The following is a 16,307-nucleotide window of genomic DNA, read 5'->3' as shown; positions in this document are numbered from 1 at the left end:
ATTTCAACGGAATGTTTTTTTAAAAAAATCCTATCAATTATCTAGATCGGTGGTTCTCAACCTGGACGCCTGGAGGGCCCACGATGTCGTCACAGGGGTCCACAAAGACTTGAAGAAATGTTATGATTTAAATCTTCAGTTAAGTCTTGGTGGTCCATGGCCATCTCCGTGGCCACAAAAGCAGGGGTGAAATGCTCCCGGTTCGGACCGGATCACCCAATCCGGTAGCGATGGCGGTGGGTGGTTCAGAGAACTGGGACCAAAAATCCCTGCCCCCCCCCATGCCCAGCTGAGCTGCACGATCATCAGAGGCTTTTTTTTTTTTTTACTTTTAAAAGCATTTTCTCTACAACCTCTTCCGATGAAAAAATGCTTTTAAAAGTAAAAAAAAAAAAGCCTCTGATGATTGCGCGGCTCAGCTGGGATCGTCAGAGGCTTTTCAGAGCATTTTTTTCTGCAACCTCTTGGCCGAAGAGGTGGTAAAAAAAATGCTTTGAAAAGTCTCTGACCATCCCAGCTGAGTTGCCTGTTCGGCAGAGGCTTTTCAAAGCATTAGAAAAAATGCTTTGAAAAGTTAAAAAAAAAAAAAAAAAGTTGGCCACGCCCATCCAGTCACATTACCGCCCCCACCAAACCACGCCCACAGAACCGGTAGTAACAAATTTTACATTTCACCCCTGCACAAAAGGGGTTCATGGTGAAGAAAAGGTTGAGAACCAATGTTTTAGAGAAGGGATCCCCAAGCCACAGGCCGCGGCCCACTACTGAGCCATCAGTGATTTGGAACTAGGCCATGGAAGCAGTGGGCGAAAGTGTGCGTGCTTCCGCGAGCAGTAGGTGAGTGTGGGGAAGTGTGTTCCATTTGTGTGAGGGGCAGGGCGCGTGCCCGCCGCTCACACAAATAGACCTGCGCATGCGTATACCAGCCACTTGGGTGAAACCATCTCCTTTCCCCCACCTCCCTCTGGTCTGTAAACCGGAAAGGTTGAGGAACTCCGATCTAGAGAATTGATGGGCTTTGTGTTGTAAGATATGTTCCAAAGGAGGTTAGATAATCCAGTTTAAGGGGTCCTTTATTATGGACTAGCTGGTAACCCAGTGTTGTCCAGGTATTTATTTATCCCAATCCTGTATTAGACAGGAAGAGCAACTTCACCTTGAGCCCTGATTTCGGGGAGAATTAAATTAGTTAAAAATGTTTTCCCTGTGCCCCCAGAAGTGTCAAATAAAATGATACCACCTTGTTGTTTTGCTAGCTGATCCATGATCATTTGGTGTGCTTTATTCTGATCTTGATTTAGAAGTGGCTTCTTGTCCATGATATATGCACTAAGCTGTTCGATGTTGTAGTTCTTTTCTCGTATGTAATCTGCGTGAAGTATGTTGTGTTGATGTAGTAGTGGTGCAGGCAGGCCGAGTTGCAGTAATGTTTTATTGATCATAGCCATACATTTATCCTCAAGAATAATCAAAGCCTTGTTGAAAATGTCCGGACCTAACGTAATTTCTAACGTTGGATTTTCCCCCTTACCAGAGGGAGCCCCCTTGTGGAGTAATGTGAAGCAGGGTTGAAATGCTCCCAGATCTGACTGGATCGACTGGTCCGGTAGTGATCTTCGGCTGTTGATTCAGCGATTCGGTAGCAATGCCAGAGCAAAGCTCCGCCCACCCGCTCGGGTGTCATTACTTCCTGGTTTTAACTAGGAAGTAATGTGTTTTTTACATTACTTTTGTTTTGTGCATATACAGAAGGTCTGTATACGCACATGATGTGCACGCTAGCTCGCTCGCTTTGCTCATGTGTGCGCGGTGTGTGCACTTCCAAACCAATAAGGAAGGTAAATAGATTTCACCCCGATGTGAAGCGGTTACCATGGCAACTCCATTGTGCTGTACAGTAAAAGCCATTTTAAGGCAGTCCAGTAGAAGCCATTTTAAGGCACAACAGGCTGTATCTTAACAGAACACCCTCCCCAAAGGGTCTTACCCCCACAGTATTTCTTTCCAGAGAGTAAGTCATCTGCGTATCAAGTTTGGTTGAAATTGCTCAAGGCATTCCAGAGTTATGCTGAAACATACACACACATAGCCATTTATATATATATATATATATATATATATATATATATATATATATATATATATATATATATGTTTTCTCAGGTTTTCGCGGGTGTTTGTATGTAGGTCTTTGGTTATTCGGGTCTTCTCCCACGTAAAATTGGAAGTGTCTTGGCGACGTTTCGACGAAGTCTCATTCGTCATCTTCAGGCTGGTGTTCTCGGCTTCGTGCTTCCAGGAGCAAATTGCTCCTGGAAGCACGAAGCCGAGAACACCAGCCTGAAGATGACGAATGAGACTTCGTCGAAACGTCGCCAAGACACTTCCAATTTTACGTGGGAGAAGACCCGAATAACCAAAGACCTACATATATATATATATATATATATATATATATATATATATATATATATTTGCAATGAATGACTTCTTCCGAACTCAAGTTTCCAGTTAACTGCTTCCTTTTGTCCTCTACTTTGCACTTCCAAAAGAAATAAAGCAGCAAAGAGCAAAATTAATACAATTGGACACACAAGGAATTTGTCCTCTGTGCAAAAAGTTACAAGGGCACTGTTTTCAGCACGGTTAGCTAATCAAAATTCAGACACTTGACAACTGGCATGTATTTATGTCCCTGGTCATGTGATGGCCCTTTATAACCATCTCAGCCGGTTTCTGACAAGCAAAGTCAATGCGGGAAGCCAGATTTGCTTAATGACCACATGATTCACTTAACGACTGCCATGATTAGCTTGACAACAGTGGCAAAAAGGTCGTAAAATGGGGCAAAACACATTTCACAACTGCCTTGTTTAACAACAGGAATCTTGGGCTCAGTTGTGGCCATAAGTCGAGGATTACCTGTATTGGAATTAAAAACCATATAAAGCATACTATATTTCCTGAATCTAACCTTTTGATGTGTTTAGGATGGAGTTCATAGCCAGTAAGGGTGGCTCAGATTGGGCAAGGCAACAATAACCCATTAAACAAGCAGAAGACAATCAAATCCTATAGATGAGAATTTTTGTAGCTCAGGGCTGAACTATGGGGTCCTTGGTGCTCTCTAAACTCGGTGATTTTCTTGCAGACATTTCATTACCAAACTAGGTAACTTAGATGTTACTTAGTTTGATTATGAAATGCCAGCAAGAAAACCACCAAGCTCAGAGAGGACCAAGGACTCCATCCAATCAAATCCACAAGAACTTGAAGAGCCCATACAGGCAGGGGTGAAATGCTACTGGTTCGGGAGAACCGGTAGTGATAAAAACTACCAGTTCAGTGAACCGGTAGTGAAAAAATGCTTTAAAAAGTAAAAAAAAGGTTCGACGATCACAGCTGTGCCGTGCGATCGTCGGAACCTTTTTTTTTTTTTCTTTTTTAAAGCATTTTTTTACTACCTATTCGCCAGAACCTGTAGTAAAGAATGCTTTAAAAAAGTTTTTTAAAAAAGGTTCAAACGATCATGCAGCACAGCTGTGATCATCGGAACCTTTTTTTTATTATTATTTTTTTAAAGCATTTTTTTTACTACTGGTTCGGGCGAATAGGTAGTAAAAAATGCTTTAAAAAAGTAAAAAAAAAGTTGGCCACGCCCACCCAATCGCATGACCCCCCCAACCAAGCCACGCCCACCAAGCCACACCCACAGACTTGGTAGCAACAAATTTTACATTTCACCACTGCATATAGGGCACAGTTAAGACACACCCTGGGTAGACTGATGTATCCATACACAGATACATACATAGAATAACAGAGTTGGAAGGGATCTTGGGAGTCATCTAGTCGAACTCTCTGTTCGAGCAGGAGATCCTATACCAGGGGTCTACAACCTTAAACAGTGGAAGAGCCATTTGGACCCGTTTCCCACAGAAAAGAAAACACCGGGAGCCACAAAACCTTTCCCGTGCCTGATTATTTCTTGAGCCGCCACAAAACTAGCATACGTATGTAGTTGAATTAAACATTCTGTTTTCTTCTGAAACTTTTCTTTTCTTGGATTTATCCATGGTAGACCTACCGGGGTTTGAAAAGCTCAATAAATTGTGTACCGGCGGGTGTCGCACATTGGTGATTGTGACGCATATTTTGAGTGACAGAGAGCCGCAGCAGAGGGGTGAAAGAGCCACATGCGGCTCCAGAGCCGCAGATTGCTGACCCCTACCCTATACCATTTCAGACAAATGCCTGCTCAATCTCTTCTTGAAAGCCTCCAGTGTTGGAGCACTCACAACTTCTGGAGACAAGCCGTTCCAACTAGGGGTGAAATCCAGAGGTTCTAACAGGTTCTGGAGAACCGGTAGTGGAAATTTTGAGAAGTTCGGAGAACCAGTACTAGAAATTTTGAGTACCACCTCTGACTGGCCCTAGAGTGGGGTGGGACTGGAGATTTTGCAATATCCTTCCCCTGGAGTGGGGTGGGAATGGAGATTTTGCAATATCCTTCCCCTGCCATGCCCACCAAGCCACGCCCACAGAACCGGTAGTAAAAAAAATTGGATTTCACCACTGGTTCCAACTGATTAATTGTTCTCACCGTTAGGACATTTCTCCTTAGTTCTAGGTTGCTTCTCTGCTTGATTGGCTTCCATTCGTTATTCCTTGTCTTGCCTTCTGGTGTTTTGGAAATGAACTGGGGTGATGGAGAGGTAGGGATCTCTCTGGGCAGGTACATCAAAATGCTGCTTCACAGTTAGGCTGATGCTTTAGTGGAGGTTTGTTTTGAGATAAACAGACAATAGTTATTAAATCAATTTCAGTTTTTGGATTTTGACCAAGGCTACCATGCCTATTGCGTCCAAGCATTCTTCGCTATCTTTCCCACCATCTCCTTCCATCCTGGGAGGGTGTTGGTTTAAAATAAATGTTTCTCCACCAAAGAAAGCTACAGCTTTGCATTGTTACTGAGTCACATACAGCACGAGTCCCCCCAGAGTGAACAGGGAGGAATGAATGAGAAAATAACAAGACTAAGTATTGATTCATTCGTTATATCATGCCTGCAATGCTTTATCATCTTTACGTTTTATGTTGTATTGATTGTATTGTAATTTCTTTGTTTGAATGTTGAGAGCGGCCCATAGATGTCAAAGAGTTGCGTGGTATGCAAGTTTAAATAATAATTAATAAGAATAATGGTTGGATAACAATGCCAAATCCAGTCTAAATACCTGGCTGACAAAGCCATGTTATGCTTTGTGTGACAAAGCATAATAATATTTAGCCCCATGAAACAACAGCCATCTGCCTATCTCAGTGTGTGCTCAGCACATCCTAGGTTCTTAGGAAGAGCTTAATGTGCGTGAAGGCCAACACCAGCTAAAAAACTACAGCAGTGTTTTTACATTGGGAGGAGGAGGAGGGGGAGGAGGAGGAGAAGAAGAGACAGCAAAATGTAAGAGAAAAAACTGCAGAAAATCAGGAGGAGGAGGAGGAGAAGGAGAAGAAGAAGAAGAAGAAGAAGAAGAAGAAGAAGAAGAAGAAGAAGAAGAAGAAGAAGAAGAAGAAGAAGAAGAGGAGGAGGAGGAGGAGGAGGAGGAGGAGGAGGAGGAGGAGACAGCAAAATGTAAGAGAAAAAACTGCAGAAAATCAGCAGGAGGAGGAGAAGAACAAGAGACAGCAAAATGTAAGAGAAAAAACTGCAGAAAATCAGGAGGAGGAGGAGAAGAGACAGTGAAACGTAAGAGAAAAAAATGCAGAAAATCAGGAGGAGGTGGAGGAGGAGGAGGAGGAGGAGGAGGAGGAGGAGGAGAGACAGTGAAACGTAAGAAAAATGCAGAAAATCAGGAGGAGGTGGAGGAGGAGAAGGAGGAGGAGGAGGAGGAGAACAAGAGACAGCAAAGCGTAAGAGAAAAAACTGCAGAAAATCAGGAGGAGGAGGAGGAGGAGAAGAACAAGAGACAGCAAAATGTAAGAGAAAAAACTGCAGAAAATCAGGAGGAGGAGAAGAGACAGTGAAACGTAAGAGAAAAAAATGCAGAAAATCAGGAGGAGGTGGAGGAGGAGAAGAAGGAGGAGGAGGAGAACAAGAGACAGCAAAGCGTAAGAGAAAAAACTGCAGAAAATCAGGAGGAGGAGGAGGAGGAGGAGGAGGAGGAGGAGGAGGAGGAGGAGGAGGAGAGACAGTGAAACGTAAGAGAAAAAAATGCAGAAAATCAGGAGGAGGTGGAGGAGGAGAAGGAGGAGGAGGAGGAGGAGGAGGAGGAGAACAAGAGACAGCAAAGCGTAAGAGAAAAAACTGCAGAAAATCAGGAGGAGGAGGAGGAGGAGGAGGAGAGACAGTGAAACGTAAGAGAAAAAAATGTAGAAAATCAGGAGGAGGTGGAGGCGGAAAAGAAGAAGGAGGAGGAGGAGAAGAAGAGACAGCAAAACGTAAGAGAAAAAACTGCAGAAAATCAGGAGGAGGAGGAGAACAAGAGACAGCAAAGCGTAAGAGAAAAAACTGCAGAAAATCAAGAGGAGGAGGAGGAGAGACAGTGAAACGTAAGAGAAAAAATGCAGAAAATCAGGAGGAGGTGGAGGAGGAGAAGAAGGAGGAGGAGGAGGAGAAGAAGAGACAGTGAAACGTAAGAGAAAAAACTGCAGAAAATCAGGAGGAGGAGGAGGAGGAGGAGGAGAGACAATGAAACGTAAGAGAAAAAAATGTAGAAAATCAGGAGGAGGTGGAGGTGGAAAAGAAGAAGGAGGAGGAGGAGAAGAAGAGACAGCAAAACGTAAGAGAAAAAACTGCAGAAAATCAGGAGGAGGAGGAGGAGAAGAACAAGAGACAGCAAAATGTAAGAGAAAAAACTGCAGAAAATCAGGAGGAGGAGAAGAGACAGTGAAACGTAAGAGAAAAAAATGCAGAAAATCAGGAAGAGGTGGAGGAGGAGAAGAAGGAGGAGGAGGAGGAGAACAAGAGACAGCAAAGCGTAAGAGAAAAAACTGCAGAAAATCAGGAGGAGGAGGAGGAGGAGAGACAGTGAAACGTAAGAGAAAAAATGCAGAAAATCAGGAGGAGGTGGAGGAGGAGAAGAAGGAGGAGGAGGAGGAGAAGAAGAGACAGTGAAACGTAAGAGAAAAAACTGCAGAAAATCAGGAGGAGGAGGAGGAGGAGGAGGAGGAGAGACAGTGAAACGTAAGAGAAAAAATGCAGAAAATCAGGAGGAGGTGGAGGAGGAGAAGAAGGAGGAGGAGGAGGAGAACAAGAGACAGCAAAGCGTAAGAGAAAAAACTGCAGAAAATCAGGAGGAGGAGGAGGAGGAGGAGGAGGAGGAGGAGGAGGAGAGACAGTGAAACGTAAGAGAAAAAAATGCAGAAAATCAGGAGGAGAAGGAGGAGGAGGAGGAGAACAAGAGACAGCAAAGCGTAAGAGAAAAAACTGCAGAAAATCAGGAGGAGGAGGAGGAGGAGAGACAGTGAAACGTAAGAGAAAAAATGCAGAAAATCAGGAGGAGGTGGAGGAGGAGAAGAAGGAGGAGGAGGAGGAGAACAAGAGACAGCAAAGCGTAAGAGAAAAAACTGCAGAAAATCAGGAGGAGGAGGAGGAGGAGGAGGAGGAGGAGGAGAGACAGTGAAACGTAAGAGAAAAAATGCAGAAAATCAGGAGGAGGTGGAGGAGGAGAAGAAGGAGGAGGAGGAGGAGGAGGAGAACAAGAGACAGCAAAGCGTAAGAGAAAAAACTGCAGAAAATCAGGAGGAGGAGGAGGAGGAGGAGGAGGAGGAGGAGGAGGAGGAGGAGAGACAGTGAAACGTAAGAGAAAAAAATGCAGAAAATCAGGAGGAGGTGGAGGCGGAAAAGAAGAAGGAGGAGGAGGAGAAGAAGAGACAGCAAAACGTAAGAGAAAAAACTGCAGAAAATCAGGAGGAGGAGGAGAACACGAGACAGCAAAGCGTAAGAGAAAAAACTGCAGAAAATCAGGAGGAGGAGGAGGAGAGACAGTGAAACGTAAGAGAAAAAATGCAGAAAATCAGGAGGAGGTGGAAGAGGAGAAGAAGAAGGAGGAGGAGGAGGAGGAGAAGAGACAGCAAAACGTAAGAGAAAAAACTGCAGAAAATCAGGAGGAGGAGGAGAAGAGGAGGAGAAGACGAGGAAGAGGAAGAAGACGTAGTGACAGCAAAAGGTAAGAGAAAAAAACCTGCAGAAAATCAGAAAATATAAGGATCTGCAAATAGTCTTAGAATGACCGTGGCAAAAGAAAGCAACAATAGTACCAATAGTAATAGAGGCCCTGAGTGCAGTTCTAAAGCTTCTGAAGCACTACTTGAACAGTAGTGGCATTGACAAAATCCCCATCAGTCAATTGCAAAAGACCTATTTGGAGCAGTTTACATCCTGCGACGATACCTTTTAACACACCATCAACCATCTGCCTATCCGAGGTCCTTAGGAAGAACTCAATAGGTGGATAAAAATATGCCAAATCTAGTTTAAATAACTGGCTATATGACCAGCCATAATAATACCAAAACAAAACGGATTCTTGATGACACAGAAAATCATTTTCACTGAAATAAGGGAGATTTGTTGAACTAGACTACCCATCATCACCTCTGACACAATTAAAACTTTTTATTAATATCTGACTCAGCCTTTAGGAGTGAGAAGCTACACTAATTTTAAGATCACGCTGGCTGCATCCTTCATTCAGCTGCTGAAAGTCTGTGCTGATTTGCGATTGTTAATAATTTAAACTACACTAATGAGATTTCAACAGCAACAAAACAAATACACAATCTTCTTAAGGGTGCTTTGCTCCCAGTTTAATTTGAATGTCTTCAGCTAATGGTTTCAGAAATAAGAAATGCGGAATGAAATTAAATTTCTTCCTGGACATAGTTTTGTCCTTACTCATGACTTGTAATTATTTTCTGTTAATAAATCCCCCGTTTTTTTAGCCCTTTACAGCAGAATATAATCTTGCTTTCCAGAGCTAATAGCAACTAGGTTTTTTTCCTTCCTTTTTGTAAGTGGTTTGCACAGAAATTGTGCAAGGGAAGATATTTATGTAACTCTCTTATCCATGGTACCCTCATCTTGGTGGTAGCTAAAAATATTCCTTCGATCCTTTTTGAAGCGCAAATAGCCCTTGTGGCAATTTACTTATTTTAGAAAATGCTCTTTAATTGATACGTGCAGTTATGGTACTCTCCTGCCTTCATTTTGTCCTTGAGCACCAATAGCTAAGTTTGGAAAGAAAAGCTATTTTTTTGTATCAAATTCTGTTAGGAGAAATACTCATTTCCCAACTCCAGCATCAAATATTAGAATATTACTTTCTATCTGCCACATACCATTTCCACCCCAGCAATTTTTCCTTCAAGATTTCACTGTGAAACCTCGTTTGCAAGTTATTTTACCCGATAAAAAAACCCTGAGGTATTTTATCCACACGGTTGCAGCTACTACCCTGTTTCCCCCAAAATAAAGACATCTCCTGATAATAAGCCCAATTGGGCTTTTGAGCGCATGGCAATAAGGCCAAGCACTTATTTCAGGGTTCAAAAAAATGTAAGACAGGGTCTTATTTTCGGGAAAACATGGTATTTTTTTTTTAACTGTGCCAGCTGTGTAAAAAGAGAGAAGTGGGGAATGGCCAAAATCAGGTTTTCTCATTCTTGGGCACTTTAAGATGTATGGACTTCGACTCCCAGAATTCCCTAATCAGCAGCTGGATGGGGAATTCTGGGAGTTGAAGTCCACATGTCTTAAAAGCAGCCAAGAACAGGAAACCCTGGCCAAAGAAGAAAAGTATAAGTTTGTAACTGCAAAATCTTCCTTTATATCAGGGGTGTCAAACTTGCATCGTCACGGCGTTTTGTGACGTATCGCAACTTATCGTCCCTTTGCTAAACTAGGGATGGGCGTGGCCAGTGTGTGACGCATCTTGGCCACGGGCTGCGAGTTTGACACCCTTGCTTTACATGGTTGATTTCTCTGAAATCTGTTGCTAACAACCTTCTCTGAAGAATAATAATAATAATAATAATAATAATAATAATAATAATAATAATAATAATAATAATAATAATAATAATAATAATTTTATTTCTATACCGCCCTTCTCCCGAAGGACTCAGGGCGGTGTACAGCCTATTTAAAACTTGAAGCTCTGGAAGTAGAGAAAAATGCAAGAGATTTGTTTAGGTAAATCTTTCCTCTTGTATATTTCTTCATTTCTCTCCTGCTATCTCACTTGTTGTTGAAACTGATTCAGTCCATGCTTTCTTTCAGGATATGTCCGTACTTCATGCTTAACCAGGTTAAAAATAGCTTGTTAAAATTTATTTTAACTTCCCCCCCTTTTTTTTGTTTTAGATTGCTTTGCCCTATGTTCTGTCCTCACTGCATGTTTAGTCTGTGTGCAACTTGACATGCAGCTAAATCCACCTATCCGCCAATAAAACAGACCGTAAGCGTAGATCTGGATGCTTTATTGAAAGAACAGGATATGGTGAAACTGGGGAAAATAGGAATACATATAATAAGAACCAAATACAAGACAGGCAGAATTGAGTTACTGCTGAACATAACAATTAATAAATACAAGCAATTTAAATCTCACCAGCGATGTTCTGTGTGGCATGTGGGTTTGTCCTTGGATGACCATGTGCCACAGATTAAGATGGATTCTTCTTTTATTTATTGGTTCGATTTATATGCCGCCCTTCTCCAGAGACTCAGGGCATTACAATGCGTTAAGCAATAGCCTTCATACTTTTGTATATACCTGCTTAGTAGGGCTTTCGCCCCCCCCCAGCGGTGTTCTTTTTTATACAAAGTCATCTTATTGCCCCCACAATCCGGGTCTTCATTTTACCTACCTCGAAAGGAGGGAAGGCTGAATCAACCTTGAGCCTGGTGAGATTTGAACTTGCAGTAATTGCAGGCAGCTGGTGCTACTTAACAGCACTTTAGTCTGCTGCGCCACTAAGGCTGTTTCTTTGTGCTTCTGCCTTCTCCAAATGCTAAAGGAAATGGAGTCTGGCTTCTCAGCGTGCACTTGATTTGAGAGTGTGGGCTGATGGATAAAATGGGTTGGGTCAGCTTCAACCAATATACTTGGTATTTGTCTCTCCGGCCACTAGATGGGGCTAGAGGGCAACAACAGTATATAAAGATCGTATGTTTGGGCATATTTGTCCCTCAGGCCACTAGATGGGGGTAGAGAGCAACTACAGTATATTGAGTTATATGCTGGGGCACGACACCCTAAATGCATATACTCTATCCCTTTCACTTCATTGTTGCTGTGATACAGGTTGTCCTTGATTTACGACCAAAATTGAACCTAGAATTTATGTTGCTAAGTGAGAAATTTGTTAAGTGAGTTTTGCCCCATTTTACAACTTCTCTTGCCACATTTGTTAAGCGAGTCACTGCAGTTGTTAAATTAGTAACACGGTTGTTAAGTGATTCTGGCTTCCCTGTTGAATTTGCTCGTCAGAAGGTCGCAAAAGATGATCACATAACCCTGGGACACTGCCACCGTCATAAATATGAACCAGTTGTCAAGCATCCAAATGAAAATCACGTGACCGTGGGGATGCTGCAACGGTCATATGTGTGAAAAATGGTCATAAGTCACTTTTTTCAGTGGCGTAACTTCGAATGCTCATTAAATGAACTGTTGCAAGTGGAGAACTCCCTGTATATGGTTTGAATTTAGGAAATGAAGTTAACACAATAACTGAACGGAGAGTGTTGGGTGAAGGCAAGGATTTGCTGCACAGCTGGGCAAAGCTGTGTTGTTTGAATATTGCCGTGCCCATTGTGCTTCTCGTTGTTTGTTACAGGAATTTCCCCAAAAGTAAATTATTTACTGTATCATCTCAGTGCGATTCATCTATCAAAATTCCTAGTCAGTGAGGACACCAAGAAAAGATTTGAGCAGATATATTGTCTTAGAAGGTGAACTGGCTAACTAGCAGAGGCGGTATTCATCCGGTTCAGACCGGTTCGCCTGAACTGGTAGTGGAAATTGCGGGTGGGCCTGTCCCGACTCTATGCCGTCCTATTTAGGCATGTTTTTGAGGCCGGGCGCCAGGGTTGAAATGCTCCTGGATCGGACCGGACCGGATTGCCCGGTCCAGTAATGATCCTGGCCATTGGTTCAGTGATTCGGTAGTGATGGTGGAGCGAAGCTCCGGCCACCCGCCCGGGGTGTCATTATTTCCTGGTTTTAACCAGGAAGTAATGTGTTTTTTACCTTCTGCGCATGCGCAGGTCTGCGTGCACATGCGAAGCGAGCCTGCCGGGCGCATGTGCAGAAGGCGGATATGCAAGCAAAGCACATGCGCAGAAGGCTGGGCATGAATGGAAGGCAGGCATGTGCGCAAACTGGGCACGCGTGTGCAAAAAGCAAGTATGAGCTCGTGCGTCGAACCGGTAGTAACTTAATGTGAAAACCACCGCTGCTAACTAGGTTTGAAAGAATCCCAGAAATTGCAAAGACCCACTGGGGGTTGTAAATGATATAACAAAGATATTTTTAAAAACAATTCATTGTTTGTTTGTTTGTTTTTGAAAAGTTTTTTGTTTTATTTCTTATACCCGTAACATAAAATGTACGTTTTCTTATACATAATTAATCATACATACACATGTTTTTTTAAAAAACAATTCAGAAGGCAATAGCAAATCCTTTTCGTACTTTTGCCCAAAAATTTTGCACTGATATGTCCCTGGTTACCTGGAATCCGGTTTGATTCAAAGAATACTGTCCCTTTGGAGGGGATTATTTAGCATGCACATAAGAATCTGTGGTTACCTTTCTCCCTCTAGTGGTGAAGATAGGCAAGTGAGGTTTGTCAATGGAGATTCTCAGTCATCACTCACTGGCATGGTTTGCCCCAAAAGTGCTTTTCCAAAAGGCAACTGGACTTTGTTTTTCATTGAAGATGTTTTGCTCCTCATCCAAGAAGCTTCTTCGGTTCTGAAGGTTTGAAAACGCACTTTTGGAACAAGTGATATTTCTGAATTAGTGCAGAGGTCTCCAAACTTGGCAACTTTAAGGCTTGCTTACAGTGGTGGGATTCAAATAATTTAACAACTGGTTCTCTGCCCTAATGACCAGCTGGGTAGGTGTGGCTCCGTGGTCATGTGACTGTGTGGGCGTGGCCAATTCAACATCACTCACGTTATGGGCGAAGCGCCTTAGTTGTTACAATGTAATAAGGGTTAACCAGAGAGGCAGTTTCTGTAAGCAGGGCAATAAAGATTAGGCTAGAAACAACTCCAGAATGTTTCCTTCCTGCCTTCCTTACAGGATTAGCCCTGTAAAGTGGAAAAAAAACAAAATAAGATTTCTTTTAACAACCGGTTCTCCCTAATAGGTGCGAACTGGCTGAATCCCACCACTGCTTGCTTATACAGACACGCTGGCTGAGGAATTCTGGGAGTTGAAGTCTACGAGTCTTAAAATCAGTGGTGGAATTCAAAATTTTTTTACTACCGTTCTGTGATCATGGCTTGGTGGGCGTGGCAGGGGAAGGATAGTTCAAAATCTCCCTTCCCACCCCACAATCAAATAATATGATTTGATTGCTTATTTGTTCCCTATGACTATCTATGCACCAACTCAGAAAGCTCAAACTGCCCAAGGAGCTGCTGATCCAGTTCTACAGAGGAATTATTGAGTCTGTCATCTGCACCTCTATAACTGTCTGGTTTGGCTCTGCAACCCAACAGGACAGACAAAGACATCAGAGGATAATTAGAACTGCAGAAAAAACAGTTGCTACCAACCTGCCTTCCACTGAGGACCTGTATACTGCACGAGTCAAAAAGAGGGCTATGAAAATAATTACAGACCCCTCGCATCCTGGATATAAACTGTTTCAATTCCTACCCTCAAAACGACGCTATAGAGCACTGCACACCAGAACAGCTAGACACAAGGACAGTTTTTTCCCGAACGCCATCACTCTGCTAAACAAATAATCCCCTCAACACTGTCAAACTATTTACTAAGTCTGCACTACTATTAATCTTCTCATTGTTCCCACCACCCATCTCCTCCCACTTATGACTGTATGACTGTAATTTTGTTGCTTGTATCCTTACAATTTATATTGATATTGTTTCCTGATTGCTTATTTGTACCCTATGACTATCATTAAGTGTTGTACCTTATGATTCTTGATGAACGTATCTTTTCTTTTAATGTACACTGAGAGCATATGCACCAAGACAAATTCCTTGTGTGTCCAATCACACTTGGCCAATAAAGAATTCTATTCTATTCTATTCTATTCTATTCTATTCTATTCTATTCTATTCTATTCTATTCTATTCTATTCTATTCTATTCAGGGGTGAAATGTAAAATTTGTTACTACCGGTTCTGTGGGCGTGGCTTGGTGGGGGGATAATGTGACTGGGTGGGCGTGGCCAACTTTTTTTTTTTTTTAACTTTTCAAAGCATTTTTTCTAATGCTTTGAAAAGCCTCTGGCAATCAGGCAACTCAGCTGGGATCGTCAGAGAGGCTTTTTAAAAAATGCTTTGAAAAGCCTCTCTGACGATTAGGCAACTCAGCTGGAATCGTCAGAGACTTTTCAAAGCATTTTTTTTACCACCTCTTCGGCCAAGAGGTTGCAGAAAAAAATGATTTGAAAAGCCTCTGAGGATCCCAGCTGAGCCGCGCTCATCAGAGGCTTTTTTTTTTTTACTTTTAAAAGCATTTTTTCGTCGGAAGAGGTTGTAGAAAAAATGCTTTTAAAAGTAAAAAAAAAAAGCCTCTGATGATAGTGCGACTCAACTTACCATGGGGGGGGGGCAGGGATTTATGTTACCGGTTCTCTGAACCACCTGCCACCATCACTACTGGATTGGGTGATCCGGTCCGAACAGGGAGCATTTCACCCTATTCTATTCTATTCTATTCTATTCTATTCTATTCTATTCTATTCTATTCTATTCTATTCTATTCTATTCTATTCTATTCTATTCTATTCTATTCTATTCTATTCTTGCCAGTTCTCTGAAGAACCTGCTGGATAGCACCCCTGCTTAAAATTGCCAAGTTTGGAGACCCCTGCACTAAGTCAGAAATATCACTTGTCCCAAAGGTGGTTTTTCAAAACTTTCAGACTAAACACTTGTAGAGAAGAGCAACAACGATGATTAGGGGACTGGAGGCTAAAACATATGAAGAACGGTTACATGATAGCACTGTTCCAATATTTGAGGGGCTGCCACAGAGAGGAGGGGGTCAGCCTATTTTCCAAAGCACCTGAAGGCCAGACAAGGAATAATGCATGGAAACTGACCAAGGAGAGATTCAACCTAGAAATAAGGAGAAATTTTCTGACAGTGAGAACAATCAACCCGTGGAACTGAAGTTGCCTTTGGAAGTTGTGGGAGCTTCATCCCTGGAAGCTTTCAAGAAGAGATTGGACTGCCATCTGTCAGAAATGATATAGGGCCTCCTGCTTGAGCAGGGGGTTGGACTAGATGACCTACAAGGTCCCTTCCAACTCTGTTATTTTGTTCTGTCAACATGTGATTGCAGCATTATTACCCCATGCAATGCTATGTATTTTCAGTTCCATGCACTTCCATTTGGAGATTATAATGTGGGAAGGACCCAGGGGTGGGTTCTACTTACCTTTACTACTGGTTTGCAACGGGGCCGCGCGCATGCGTGAGTAAAGCGAGTGCACGCACATGCTCTTCTGCGCATGCGCAGAAGCGTTCTGATGACATTGGGGTCAGTGGGCGGAGCCTCCCACCGGTTTTACTACCGGTTCTATAGAACCAGTGCGAACTGGAGGCAACCCACCACTGGAAGGACCCTTTATTGTAAGAAGACCAGAGAGGCATCTCTCTTTTGGGAGGAGGATGGGTTGCATATAGTGATTTGAGCCAGGACAAAAACAGATATGAAATAAGTTTGGTATAATAACACAACAAATGTTGAGTTGTTTAGGTGAGCGAGTTCTCAAGACTTGCAATATCCCAAGGACTTCTGTCAAGTTTCCGAAAGATGCCCTAATTAATTCATGAGCCATGATCCAAACTTCAAAGGAAATACAGTCATTTATTAGGAGCAACATTCCGGCAATACTCGGATGCAGTTAGGACTGATCCTACGTAGATTTACATTCCCCTATGACCCTGTCTCTCCCCTCCTCTCTGGCCATGTCATAAATCATATTCTCCAATTAACCACTTTGGCTGGCTGTGAAACCTAACACCCTCTTTCTGATTGCGGTCAGGAAGAATGTATGGAATTCACTTCAGTTCTCCCTCCCTCCTGCTC

The 16,307-nt window shown here is 42.7% G+C and overlaps 1 protein-coding gene across 1 annotated transcript in view; it reads left to right on the top strand.

The window, feature by feature from the left end:
• Nucleotides 1-16,307, top strand: part of MAPK4 (mitogen-activated protein kinase 4) — a 115,638-nt gene that overhangs the window by 90,703 nt on the left and 8,628 nt on the right. The window lies entirely within an intron of this gene.

This window comes from Pituophis catenifer, unplaced genomic scaffold, assembly GCF_029215685.1.
Source record: "Pituophis catenifer annectens isolate HBS135680 unplaced genomic scaffold, rPitCat1.0.hap2 SCAF_2, whole genome shotgun sequence".
Classification (NCBI taxonomy): Eukaryota; Metazoa; Chordata; class Lepidosauria; order Squamata; family Colubridae; genus Pituophis; species Pituophis catenifer.
The sequence above is the reverse complement of the archived record's forward strand: the minus strand, read 5'-3'. Positions and strand labels throughout refer to the sequence as shown.